Here is a 15,407-nt window from a genome sequence, read left to right as displayed (position 1 = left end):
GAGGGGGAGAAGGGGGGAAATGGGGGTGGAATGGGGGGGAAGGGAGAGAGGCAAACCATGAGAGACTCTTGAATGCTGAGAAACAAACTGAGGACTGATGGATGTGGGGGTGAGGGGGGAGATGGGCATGGTGGAGGGCACTTGTGGGGATGAGCACTGGGTGTTATATGGAAACCAACTTGACAATAAACTATTTGTGAAAAGAATAAAATAAAATAAATAAACTACAACCACCAAAAAAACCCCAAAAAACAAAAAAAACCCCACAAAGGTTAGTTCATTTAAACCAGAGATATGTGGCAGAAGGAGAATAAAGAGGAAGTCAGGAAGGAGAAGGAAGAAGGAGAAATGGAAGAAGATAAAGGGGACGGAGAAAGGGAGCTGATGAACCAGTCTCAGAAGAGGCAGCCTGAGGATCCAGACGGTGGAGGTTAATTGTCAGCCATTTTCATCTGCTTAACATTACATGATTCGATCCTCCCTCCCTCCTTTCCTCCCTCCCTCCCTCCTTCCTTCCTTGTCTTTGAATCACCGTATTCAAAGTGTCAGGAGAGAGTTGAATTGATATAGTTTGAGTCAAGTAACTCCCACTTGGCTACAAAAACTTTAGTTAGTTCTATCAATCCAGTATATTATAAACAAAATATATTTTTTTCAAAACGATTTAAAAATATAAAAAAGTTATGAGAATTAATATAATAGTTGTTTTCTTTTTTCTGTTTCCAAGTTTTTTTTTTAAAAAAATATTAATGTTTGTTTATTTTTTGATAGATGGAGAGAACACAAGCAGAGGAGGGTCAGAGAGAGGGGGAGACACAGAATCCGAAGCAGGCTGCAGGCTCTGAGCTGTCAGCACAGAGCCTGATGTGGGTCTCGAACCCACAGACTATGAGATCATGACCTGAGCCGAAGTCAGACACTTAACTGCCTGAGCCACCCAGGCACCCCTCTGTTTCCAAGTTTTATACATTGAGAATTATTTTGTTTTCAGAAAGTAACCATCAATTTATTTAAAAAGAATGGTTCATGGAAAAGAGCTAGACAGGCCTAGGTAGGGGACCTTGTTTTCCTTAAAACTCACAATTTGAGCATATTAGTAGATATGTTAAGCAGTGTTATATTATTTAGCAATGGAGTTTATTCTTTTGTCTAACATCAGTGCGACATAAAATACCTCACTTATAAATGCTTTTCCCTTTCTCTTACGTTTTCCCAGACTGTTCTTGTTTCTTCTGTTTTTAATGTACAATTGAAATATGTTTTATTTTATAACTAGCACTTTAACCTTTCATTCAACAGTTTCACTACTAATCTGATATACACAAAAGAACAGCTTTCTTCTTTAAAATGTATCTTTTGTTAAATAGCAATTTATTACTAGGATGTTTTATGGAAAATAAATTTATCTTTAATGAACTGTGAGCAGTCTTTTAAATAATGCTACAGGGTTTTTTTTCAGTTTTAAATTTAGTGATATGTGAGCTGACTTTGATATATTTTGATTCTGATACATTTTCTTTTTTTCCACTAAACAAGGAACAGAGCAGTCAACTTGAAAACAAATTCCAAAGGAATCAAACAGGATTTGAAAAATCTTTTTGAAGTTTACTGGCAAGGAATCTCTTCATCCATGCTCATGGCCTTAGGTGACTGTGAAAAAAAAAATGACGAGACCGTTAGGAATCTAGCCAGGGTAGTAATAAAAAGGGTGTTTCTCTACCTTTTGAAGGATCAGAAGGAAAAAAAATATTTACCAGGAACAAATAATTGGAATTGACCTATAGGAACATTTTTAGTTATCTATTTTTTAAAAATCTTTTAGACTTACAGAATTTGCTCAAAGTCAGGAAAGTGATCATAAATAGTACTAATAGCTATCAGTTAAGATGTTTTTAAAATTACTTTTAGCCATTATGCATTTTTAATCCTTTCAGTTGTATAATTACAATTTTTATTTTTTTATTTTTATTTTTTTTAATATTTTTATTTATTTCTAGGAGAGAGAGGGAGGGAGAGAGAGAGAGAGACAGCGTGAGCAGAGGAGGGTCAGAGAGAGAGGGAGTCACAGACTGAAACAGGCTCCAGGCTCTGAGCTGTCAGTCAGCAGAGAGCCCGACGTGGGGCTTGAACCCACGAACCGCGAGATCATGACCTAAGCGAAAGTCGGACGCTTAACCGACTAAGCCACCCAGACGCCCCAATTACAATTTTTAAACATTAAAATTCTTCATGGAATTAGGCAAGTGTTATGCGGGTAGAGGAGAGGAATCACATACCAGCAGTCCAAATAATTTTATTTTTGTCCTTATTCTTTTATTTTCTGGCTTGACTGCCTTGGATTATTTACTTAATTTTGCTAAGTGTAGTTTTTTTTTAGTGAAGGAATAAATTTAATATCAGTTATGCCATTCACAATTCATAGGGTGATTTTGTGGGTTAGATAAAATGTAAATATTAAGATGCACGAAAAGCTCTAAGTTTTCATAGAAATGTGAGGTGATAATACCAACATTGCTATCGTTTTATCACAATAAGGGTAAAATGGGAAACTGAAGTTTCTGAATTATCTTCAGTTTCTAAACTATTGATATTTTCAGTGTAGACTCTAGCACTTCAAAACCGAAGTAATGAAGCATCAATAATACTATTCTTGATATCAATAAAGGAAGACATGGAAATCCTAGAAGTTTTGATTTGAAACCATTATTTTTAAAATTGATTTAAAAGCTTTCTTTCAAAAACGTATGGCATTTACAGCAGCTTCCCATGAATTCTTTATGATTTTAGTGCTCGTGAAAGGAGACAGACTGAGAACACCAGCCACTAAACTTCTGAAGGCCTTGCAGAGGTGCTGTGCCTCTCAACACGACATGATGGTGGTCTGGTCTCCACGGGTTGTTTCATTCTGTGGGGACTCCTGGAAAGGGCCTCATCTGCACACGTGGTTTTCATGCCACAATCCATTAAGGGTTGAAATGGGGTCTACTAATTTGCATAATGGGCTGTGGGATTATGCCTGAGAGTACTGCTTGAGGACACAAGCCTGGGAGGGGAGAGGCCTCTATCTAGTCAGGCTGTAGGAGACTGGGAAGTAAACCAGGCAATCCATACAGACGTCTGTCTTCCACACCAGGGTATGGCAAACTTATTCTGGAAGGGCCAGAAAGCAAAATATTTTAGGCTTTATAGGCAACAGAGAGCCTCTGTCTCATACTGTGTGTGTTTGTCTTACATCCGTTTAAAAATATAAAAATCAGTCTTAACTAGAAGACCTTACACAAAGGCCATGAGTCGGCTTTGGCTCACTGGTCTAGTTTGTGGACCCCTGGGGCGCCTGGGTGGCTTAGTCGGTTAAGCGTCCGACTTTCGCTTAGGTCATGATCTCGCGGTTCGTGGGTTCGAGCCCCGCGTCGGGCTCTGTGCTGACTGCCAGCTCAGAGCCTGGAGCCTATTTCAGTCTGTGACTCCCTCTCTCTCTGACCCTCCCCTGCTCACGCTGTCTCTCTCTCTCTCTCTCCTAGAAATAAATAAAACATTAAAAAAAAAAATTTTAGTTTGTGGACCCCTGTGGAAGACAGACAAGACATTTAGTCATGTAAGGTATGATTTAGTGATGGCCAAAATAGGCTGTATCTCCCTCTGACCTCAAGCCTCCTCAAGTTTCTGCTCACAGAGCCATATAATTATTAGGGCTTTATATCTCAGGCTTAAATTTCCCCTTCTAAAATGAAACTGTAAATCAGTGAAATTTTAAAAACCTTCACCTTTACCCATGATTTAAATATATCCATTCCATTCTTTATTTTTTTTTTTTTACATTTATTTATTTTTGAGAGACAGAGAACAAGTAGGGGAGGAACAGAGAGAGAGGGAGATACAGAATCTGAAGCAGGCTCCAGCCTCCGAGCTGCCAGTACAGAGCCCAACATGGGGCTCAAACTCACAGACTGCGAGATCATGACTTGAGCCAAAGTTGGAAGCTTAAGTGATTGAGCCACGCAGGTGCTCCCATCCATTCCATTCTTTTAAATTAAACCTATGTACATCTCATATTGTCTGTCTCATATTATGTTCCAGTTGGGAGATAAAAGTAAAGCAAATCATATACACTTATAGATATTCTAGGCAGCTACCAAGAACTGTTTTCCTTTACTCCCCACTGAAGCCTGAAGCATGTCCCCTTTGTACACATCCTGAAGTCCTAACTTTTTCTTTCCATATTTGAAGCTCCTTTGATTTGGTTATTCTTTGTCTCCTATGTTTTGACTTTTGGTCCTTGACACCTAAGCTGTGTCACTGAGATCTATTTTGTCTTCTATGGATTGGAATCTCTTAACATCCTAAGGAGACTCAAAAAATAGAACCCACCTTACAGAATGAGGATTAAATGAGATAATCTAAGTTAAGGTCTAGGATTCTATGCTCAAAAATCAGTATTTAACAATAGGTAGAGGTAAAGGGAAAGAACTTCGCAGATCCCAATATCTGATGGGGTGGTAGTGAAGGAGCTGGGAACTTTTCTGCATTCACTCCTCCTTTGTTGAGTGCAAGAGCAGAGGAACATAGAAAAATCATTATCTCTACATTTTTCCCAGAGAGTCATCCTAGCCTCTGGTTTTGTTATCCAAATTAGCACCCACAAATTCTATATAAAGAGTATGAAATGTTTTGCCTAGTTGTCTGAGCAATATAAATACATACTTTTAAAGCCCTTCAGGAGCAACAGCTATAACATACGTTAGTTAAAAAGGTCTTTGTTATCTATTCAAGATCATCATTGCAATTATTTTGGATGTAAATCTAGAAATGGGATTGCTGAAATATATGGTAGTTATATTTTAAAGTTTTCCAAGAGTCTCTATACTCTTTTCCATAGTAGCTGCATCAGTTTACATTCCCAACAACACTATATGAGGGTTCCAATTTCTACACATCCTGGCAAATGCTTGTTACCTTTTGTTTTTTGATAATAGCCATCCTAGTAGGTGGGAGACAATATCAGATTGTGGTTTTGATTTGCATTTCGCTGACAATCAGTGATGCTGAATGCCTTTTCATATAACTGCTGTCCATTTATGTCTTCTCTGGAGAAACATCTATTCAAATCCTTTACCCATGTTTAAAACCAGGTTATTTGTTTATTGCTTATAGAGTTATAAGAGTTTCTTATATACTTTGGATAATAACTCTTTATCAAATATATGATTTGGCAGCATTTTCCTCCTGTACTGCCATGTTCATTGCAGCATTATTTGCAATAGCCAATATTAGGGAAACAGCCTAAATGTCCATCAGTGGTTGAATGGATAAGAAAATGTGGTACCTACATATAATGGAATATTACTCAGCCTTTAAAAAGAAGGAAATCTTGCCATATGCAACATGATAATCCTGAAATACATTATGCTAAGTGAAATAAACCAATCACAGAAAGAAAAATACAGAATTATCCCACTTATATAAGTAGCTAAAATAGTCAAATTCATAGAAGCAGAAAGCAGAATTGTGGTTGTCAGAGGCTGGGGTGAGAGAGGAGAAAATGGGAAGGTATTGTTCAATGACTAATAGTTCGTTTTGCAAGATGAATAAGTACTATAGACCTGCTATACGCAATGTCTACAGTTACGTGTTTTGTTAAACATTTTTAATGAATGTTTAACATGTTAAAACATTTATTAGGAGGGTAGATTTCATGTTGAGTGTTCTGATCACAAAAGAAACAAAATCAAATGAAAAACCAAAGGGGTGTGAGGAAACTTAGAAATGATGGATAGCTTTACCACCTTGATTGTGGTGATGGTTTCATGGGTGTATGCGTATATCCAAACTCATCAAATTATATATATTATATATGCACATAGTTTTTCTGTAGTAATTATATTTCAATAATCTGCTAATTAAAAAAAGATCTTTGGTGTTTCCCACACAGCCATAAACTTCTTTCTTCCCTATTCTGACCCAAATGCATATGTATGGCATAAAACCCATCTCACAAAGTAGTCATCATCATTTTACTACCCCCAACCCCCGCCCTTTTCTACATGGACCTTGTGGTCTTCTAGGAGTAATATATTAGTTCTTATTGCCAAGGGCCCCATGGTCCTTCATGCCTCTATTCTCTTGCATATCATCTTCACATGAAATACTCTTTCTCTCTTTTCACCCATTATGTGATATTTATCAGAAACTCTTTGAAGCCCTAACTAGCTATTCATTCTTCTATATTCAAATAACATTGTGCAAATCTACATTAGTATTTTACTCACTGTTTTGCAATTATCTACTTACATACTTCTCTCTCCCTCCAGACTGGGAGCACATCCTGGACAGGGATATTGTCCTATACGTCTTAAACCATTAGGATCCAATAGAGTATCTGGTATATGTTGAACAGATTGATGAATTCTTTATTAATTTTTGAAAATTTTCTGACAATTATTTTTGAGACTTCTGTTAAACTTGTGTTTAATTCAGGATGCAAATCCCAATTATATTTCTAGGATTCTATGTCTCTATGTTTATAACACGCTTTCTGATCAGAGGTGAAGAGTAATATTCAATAATATTAAATATTATAATAGGAGCATCATGACCTCAAAGAGCAGGATTTACAGAATTCTGATGTGCTGAGGATATCTATCCACTTAAAAAATATTTGATACCAATCAAATGTATGGCAAATGCTAGTGCTAGAGGTAAATTGAGTGCCTTCAAGGAGCTCTCAGAGGAGGGAAACAGATGAGTCAATGATCCAATGTGATAAAAAGCCATTATATGTGGGAGCACAGGTGCCCTGGGGGCAAACTGAAAAGGCCTATAACCCAGATTAAATAAATAAAACATAGGAAGACACTGTTCTTTATTTTGGCACATGAATAAAATTAGCTGCTTTCCCATGGTTCCAGGAAATCATGGAAAAACCCCTCTAGGAAAAGCCACCAAACAGAAAATCCTCTGTCAGCTTTTCTCCCATTTCCACTGGACTGATGACCAAGGAACACACCTTTAAAACCACTGGACAGAATTTTGCTAATTCCTCAGTGGCCATTTATGACAAATTTGTTTTTTTAAAAAAATTTTTTAATGTTTCTTTATATTTTGAGAGAGAGCGGGTGGGGAGAGAGAGAGGGTATGTGTAGAGAGAGAGAGAGACAGAATCCAAAGCAGGCTGCAGGCTCAGAGCTGTCAGCACAGAGCCTGACATGGGGCATGAACTCACAAACTACAAGATCATGACCCGAGCTGAAGTCCGATGCTTAACCCCTTGAGCCACCCAGCAGCCCCAACGAATTTGTTCTTTAACATCCAAAAGCAATGTTGTTACAATTTAGAAAAACTTATGGGGCAAGCTGTACACAAGTTATCAGTTATAAGTACCCATGTGTGTAGATTTTATAAACATTAACTCCCTTCTTATTTTTCTTTACTTCACATTCAAGGGCTATTTTGCTCAGCAACCAGGGCCTCTACAAAAGAAAGATACATTCTTCATTTCTCGGTTAGAGATAATTTTCTTGAAGGTAGTTGATTCAAGCACCATCGGTACCTTTTTTGGATTCTGTGCACGAAACCATTCGCCACCTGGCTGCACTTTCCCTGAATCAGTGTCTACTCTCTGAACTGCTTCTTTGGAATGACTTGGTCTTGAAGTCTCTCTACCACTCAGCCATATTCTCTGTGCTTTTAGGACTATATTTCCTTCTATTCCAGTAGGCTATTCATTCTCTTTTGTTCTTTCTCTGAGAAAGTCAAGCTTCTTCATTCCCCTGTTTTTTTTATAGCATCACGCTTCAGAGTTGTCCATTCTCATGGAATCAAAAACCTTAGAGTTTAGAAGGACACCTTCCTCCCAATCCCAGTAATTCCTCTTTCACCAGGCCCCAAAACCTTGTCTAAGCATGTCTGTGAAAAGCACTCCCACCTACAAACTAACCTACATGATTGGTCCCCACTGGTTCTACCCCAAATAAACCATCCTCTTTCTTACATGGCAGCCTTCAGATAATTTAAATCACCTCTAATCTCTACACAACATAACCTAACTTGCTGTAGCCATTTTCCACATCAATTTTCCATAATAACCTCTATTTCTACTATATCTCCAATGCTAGAGGCTTAGTTTGTTCCTTGGGAAATGTGGCTTCTTTGCACTATTCCCAATAGAGGGTTCTAGATGGAGTAGAAGGATTCTTATCACTCTTTATCTGGTCACTGTAATTCTATTTACTAGATGCCATATAATACATTCATATATTTGGCACCATTTGCTTCTCCAAAGATTAACCTCTTTTTTATTAATACTCTTTCTTTCATAGGGGCTGAAGTTGGGGTTAATGATGAGGATTAGGGAACATGCTAAAACATACATATGTGGGTTTTCATTTGCTTCTATTAATTTGTATCTTATTGGTTTTGGTTGATACTCAGGCAACAAGATCTTTTTATTTTTTAAATTCCAGTGATTCTAACCTGTAATATAATAGCTACCATGCACAATAAATGTTATTTTTAGATTTGAGAGTAATGTTTCTATATGTTCATTAATAAGGACTTACTCTTACCCCAACTTAGTCACTCTGAAACCTAGGTCCAGGCCCCATAAACACTCATTTTGAATAATCTAACTAAGCATTCATATCCTTTTTAATTCTTCTGGTACCTACATCTACATAAGTATTAGCACAACTGTTTTTCTATTAACCATTCATCAAGCCCAGGTGATTGGGAGTTAGGAACATTTGCTTGATAGCTGGATATAAGCATCACTGTGGATCTCACCCTCAATGTGGCAAACATACCCTAAGACAACCTCCAGTGTACACATTCTTGTATCATTTCCTCCCCTTGAATGCAAGAGAAACCTGGGATTTTCATCTAGCCAATGGAATGTTGTTTAAAAAAAAAAAAGTGATAGAATAGGCACCTCCATGATGTGTGTCAACATATATGACTCCATTTTAGCAGAGTGGAGAAAAGAGATTCTCTTCCTGGTTTTAAATAAGGAAGCTGCCTTATTGTGGGAGGACCTATGAGAGAGTCATGCCAATACCTGCAAGTGGCCTCCAGCTGATGGCCAGTATGGCAATGGGTACTTCAATCCTACAGCCAAAAGGAACCCAGTTCTGCCAACAACCACACGACCTTAGAAGAGAACCACTGGTATGCTTGGGTGGCTCAGGCAGCTAAGTATGCAATTCTTAATTTGGGCTCAGGTCATGATCTCATGGTTCATAGGATCAAGTCCCAAGTGGGGCTCAGCACTGATAGTATGTATCTTGCTTGGGATTCTCTCTCTCCCACTCTATCTGCCCTTCCCCTGATCATGCTCTCTCTCTCTCTCTCCAAATAAATAAATACACTTAAAAAAAGAAAAAGAAAAGGACACCAGACTCCTGAAGGGAACGTTCTGGCTAATACTTCACTGGAGGCTTCTGAAATCCTAAGTAGAGGTCCCAGCTGAGCCATGCACAACCTCTGCCCCATATAAATAGGAGTAAATATATGTATGTTGCTTTAAGCCACTAGGTTTGTGGTAATTAGTTATGTAGGATAGAAAACTAATAGAGTTACTGATTTTGTACCCCTAAGCCTCACCCTCATTTGGACCTGAGAGCTTGATGTGTGGTTCCTGTAACGTACCTCTAAAGTCATGTTGAGAGTCAAAAGATAGGTTCAAGATGACAGTATAGGAAGATTCTGAGCTTACCTTCTCCTATGGATACAACAAATCTATAACTATCTGTGGAATAATTCCTTCTGCAGGGAACAAAGACTAGATGAACAAAGACTCTACAACAAAAGACAGCACCAAGACAAATAGAAGAGGTAGAGATGCAGTATCCTCAAGGAACAAACCATACTCCATGTGTGGCACTGTACAGTTGGCAGTGATCCCAAAGGTATGGGACTTTTCCCTGAGGAGTGAAAGATTTGAGTTCCATCAGGCACCCTAACCCTTAGATCCTGAACAGGGGAGATGAGCCCTCAGAACACCTGGCTTTGAAAACCAAAAGGGAATAGGACCAGGAAATCTATAGACCTGTAGGGAAAGAAAAACTCACTCTGAAAGAGCTCACATGCAGACTCTCTTGACCTGGAAACCAGTGTAAAAACAGCATTATCAAAAACCACATAGACATAGGTGAAGGAGTCCCACTTACTAATCTTGGAGCACCGCCCAGAAAGGCAGGAAGTAGCTGGTCCTCCCCCTGGGGACTGATAGCAGCCATTTTTGCTATCTTTTTCTGCATGCTTATACAGATGTGGGCAGATATTTTGGCCAGGAGGCATGTTCTGAGAGCTCCATGCAATTCTGTGTCTCATCTGGACCTCCTGGCAGACAAACAATAACCCCATCCCCCATCATGCCCAGAACAGTCACAGCCAGGCCTCACAAGCAGCCAGGCCAGGGAGGAGCCTCTGCACTAGCACGCTGTAGCAGTTGCAGCCAGGCCTTGTGGCTAGCCAGCTGGGTCAGAAGCCAGCCCCACCTACCAGTGCACCTGCAGTAGTCACAGTCCTGCTACAATAGGAGGTCACAGACAGATCACACTGGGGACGCCTATGGAGCACCTGGCTCTGGTGGCAAGGGAGGATTTTGCTTCTGGGCCCCACAGGACATCTCCTATATAAGAACATTCCTTCAGGACTGAGAGATGTACTTGAGCTACTTAATACAAAGAAAGAAACACAAAGAGTAAAGCAAAATGAGACAGAGGAATCTATCACAAATGAAAGAACAAGAGAAAACCTCAGAGAAAGACTTCAGTGAAAGGGAGATAAGCAATCTATGTGAGGGAAAGTTCAAAATAATGGTTATAAAGATGTTTACCTAACTTAGTAGAAGAGTGGATGAATACAGTGAGAACTCCTGACAGATAATATAAGAAAATACCAATCAGAGCTAAAGAATACATAATGTAACAAAAATGGAAACTGCTGGAGGAATCATAGCATTGTGGAGAATGCAGAAGAATGGATCAGCAATCTGAAATACAGGGTAGTAGAAATCCCCCAAACTGAAGAACAAAAAGATAAAAGAATTTAAAATAATGAGGATAACTTAAGAGACCTCTGGATAATATCAATACTCACATTATACCACATATAGTGGTCTCAGAAAGAGAGGGGAGAGAGAAAGGGACAGAAAGCTTATTTGAAGAAATAATAGCTGAAAACCTCCCTAACCTGAAGAAGGAAACAGTGTCTCAGTCCAGAGATCACAGAGGGTTCCAAAGAATATGAACCCAAAGGGATCCACACCAAGACACACTACAATTAGAATGTAAAAAAATAAAGAGAAACTCATAAGATCAGCAAGAGAAAAGAATTGGTTATGTGTAAGGAAACAACAGTAAGACATTAACTAAGTATTCAAGAGAAACTTTGCAGGCCAGGAGGGAGTGAAGTATAGTCAAAATGTTGAAAGCAAAAATTTACAACCAAGAATACTCTACCTGGCAGTATGAAGGGACAACAGTTTCTGAGACAAGCAAAAGTGAAAGGAACTCATTACCACTAAAATGCCCTTATAAAGGGCATTTATTAAAGTGACTTATTTAAGTGGAAAAGAAAAGTTTGTAAGTAGAAGCCAAAAAAAAATACATGAAATAAAAAAACACCTCACTAGTAAAGGTGAACATATAAAATATGACACCAAAAACATAATATTTGGGGATGGAGAGAAGTAAAAATGTAGTACTTTTAGAGTACATTCAAATTTAAGTGACTATCAAACTTAAAACAGGTTACTATACACATGGGCTGTTATATATGAACTTCATGGTAACCACAAACCAAAAACCTATAATGGATGATACAAAGAGAGAAAGAGAGAGAGACAGAAATCCAAAAACATAACACAAAAGGAACTTAACAATCACAAAGAAAAATGTTCAATGTCACTAATCATCAGGGAAATACAAGTGAAAACCCCGATGTGTTTTTTCTGACACCTGTCAGAATGGCTATTATCAAAAAGACAAGAAATAACAATTATTGGCAAGGATGTGAAGAGAAAGGAACCCTTTTAAACTATTGGTAAGAACATAAATTGTTGTAACCACTGTGGAAAATAGTATAAATGTCCTACAAAAATTTAAAAATAAAACTATGTGATCCAGCAATTCCACTTTTAGGTATTTCTCTGAAGAAAATGAAAACATGAACTTTAAAAACATATATGCACCCCTATGGTTATTGTGATGTTATTTACAATAGCTAAGATATGGAAGAAAGCTGTATCTATCAACAAATGGATAAAGAACATATTTTTTATATATACACACTGAACTGTTACTAAGTCATAAAGAAGAATGAGATCTTGCCATTTGAAATAACATGAATAGGCCTAGAAGGTATTGTGCTAAGTGAAATAATTCAGAAAGACAAAGATGGTTTCAGTTGTATGTAGGATCTGAAAACAAAACAGAAACAGATTCAGAGATACAGATAACAAACTGAAGGTTACCAGAAGGGAGGGTATGGGGGGATGGGCAAACCAGGTGAAGGGGATTAAGAGGTACAATATTCCAGTAATAAGATATAGAGATATAAATGTACAGCATAGGGAATATAGCCAAAATATTGTAATAACTTTGTATGGTGACAGATTATAACTAGACTTATTGTAGTGACCATTTCATAATGTATATAAATAAAATCACTATGTTTATATCCAAAATGAATACAACATTGCATGTCAATAATTCTTCAATTAAAAAAATGTCACGCTGAGAACTTTAAAGCTGGCATACTTTCTATGTGCCTAGTTAGGCATTATGAGCAATAGATGAAGTGGCTGCCCTCAAGTACTTTCCAGCCCTACTGTAAAGTCAAGAAGCATCCAACAACAAATTGATCCTATTATATTAATCATACATAGTTTTTAAGAATACATAAAGTGAGGGGTGCCTGCATGGCTCAGTTGGTTGAGCACCTGACTACAGGTCAGGTCATGATCTCAGGTTTCCTGAGTTCGAGCCCCCCATCGGGCTCTGTGCTGACAGCTCAGAGCCCTCTTTGGATCCTCTGCACCCCCCTTCCCTTTCCCAGCTCACTCACTCTCTCTCTCTCAAAAATAAGTAAACATTAAGAAAAAAAAGAATGCATACAGTTATAAGATCAACATAATACCTAAAAATACTGGGTTTGCATAAATAATACGTAGAAATCAGATAATATATGAAAATATCTAGTACAGTACCTGGCATACTAAGTATAATAAAAATGAACCCAATGAGATGAAATGTTAATTTGTATTTACAATATTACGGCTTTCTGTAAGTAGTAGAAGGCTGCCCAAACAAGCTCTGTAATATCTGGCCCTTGGAGCTTAATGAAGTCTGGAGAGAGTCACATGATGTTATGGTGCCTTTGTAGCTCTCCTATGGCTTCCACTCCAAAGGGTTAATTACAGGTATTATCGAAGACCTCTGTGGCTCCCTATAAAAATAGCTGGAGGAGTGTAGGCTTGCTAAAGAGCAGCCATTCGCTGTCAAAAGGGTTTCTTGTGATTTTAGTCCTCACTTTAAATGCAACAAAGGGTCAAGGAAGAGCAATTCTGGTTCATGGTGAAGAATATGACTTTCAAGAGACTCTTTCTTTCCTTCCACTCAGATGAGCTGTATGAGAAGTCAAGTAAACTTTGTGATAAAAGTTATTCACAAAAGAGGAGCTCTTCCTTGCAAGAGATCTTAATTTGTGATCAATAAAGGTAGAAGGGCCTCTTCCAGAATATCTAAGTGGATCTCAGTAGGTAAATCTATATACCACTTTCTCATTTCCTGTTACAAAATGGCAAACCTAAATCATTCAATACACTTAACTACATCGGTCTGCAAAGAATAGTCTTTTATTTCCTATCCCTTTTTCTTTACCTGGTAAAATATTCTTTCAAAATCCCCACGTAAATGTCTCCAATGTCTACAAAATCTTTTCTGGGCTTCTAAGACAGTAGTTACCCTCATTTGTATTCATGCACTATCCTGTTTATATCTTACCTTGCATTTTAGTTGGTACCCAAGGTCTACCCTTCTTCAACATTACAAAGTCCTCTATGATAGAGGCACTGTATATAATAGAGATATTTATATTTGTGGGCTGGACTCATTATAGAACTCAGTGTATATTGTCCAACAAGTGAAATAGCTATATAAAATGTATCTAAATTGAAGAGGAATTTCCCCAAATCTCAGAGATTCCGCCCTCATTAGAAAAATGGTAAACCTCAAAGATAATTATAGTTTGCTATCAAAAGTGTGCATTGGCCAGGGATTATCTTACCCCAAACACCAACTATGACCTTAAGGTAAAACATAGCACATTTCATGATAAAGTAGTTCCTTTTAGGCATGTTTATTATATAATGGGATCTCTACTGGTATGATGGTTTAGAATTGGGTTCTTATAAAATAAAATAGGACAAGAAATAAAGAATTGCACTATTTCGACAATCCAAGTTAATGACCCAGATTCTTTTGATTACCAGACATGCAGAGCAGCACCAGTCAGTAAGCGCTATGGAAAGAGAAACCTTAGCAGATCTGATGCCAAAACAGGTCAGCTGGTTGATGATGTTTCAGCGTCAATTTTTCCCAGTATCCTTAATCAGTTCAGAGAGCACCCATTAAGCACCTCTTGTCTCCAAATCTCTTTAAAACACTAAGTAATGGATCATCTCCTAACTTCTTGCAAGATGGAGAAGAAATATCATTCTGCCTTTACAGATGGAATATTTGAAATGTAAAATAGCATATCCAAGGCCAGACAGGAACTCAGCACCATGATTAAATAAAAACTCTGAGTTCCCAACATCTAAGCCTTGGCAAAGGAATTTGTCACATTGCCTTTTTATAGAGAGAGCATGGAAACCCAGGGGGGATGCATAAGAAAGAACTATGAATTTTAAAGCAATATGGAAATCTATTTAATTTAGGCTGAAGTTAATAGGTAATCAGCTCAATTCCTCCCCCTCCTGCCCATAAGTAGCTGGTTGTCAGACTCGCAAGTTAGGTGACTTGGGAGGACCAGTACAGGCTGAATAGTGACAAAGGTGGGCAAGAGGAAAATTAAGGGACAGGGAGGACTTATATGCTGTCATTCCTACTCTCACAGAACTTAAAAAAAAGAAGTATCAGCACGAGCAAGACATTTACCTACATGGGGTTATTCTGTACACTGAGAATAGAATTTTATGACCCATGGCAGGATTTTATAACAGATTTCAAGAAGTTGTTCATCCAGGGAGGTCTTTTTTGCTCCAGACTCCTTGATTCACATTCCTAGTAGCATGTGTTTATATCACTGTGACTCTGTTTAATGACTAATCAATGAAAAAGTAGGTGTGTCCCACAAATCACGAGACAAGGGTTTGCGTCATGCGTGCCTCACAGAAGGCAAAGCTCATT

The sequence above is a fragment of the Hyaena hyaena genome, unplaced genomic scaffold, assembly GCF_003009895.1.
Source record: "Hyaena hyaena isolate Hyena2069 unplaced genomic scaffold, ASM300989v1 scaffold_1197, whole genome shotgun sequence".
NCBI lineage: Eukaryota > Metazoa > Chordata > Mammalia > Carnivora > Hyaenidae > Hyaena > Hyaena hyaena.
This window is presented reverse-complemented; position numbering follows the sequence as displayed.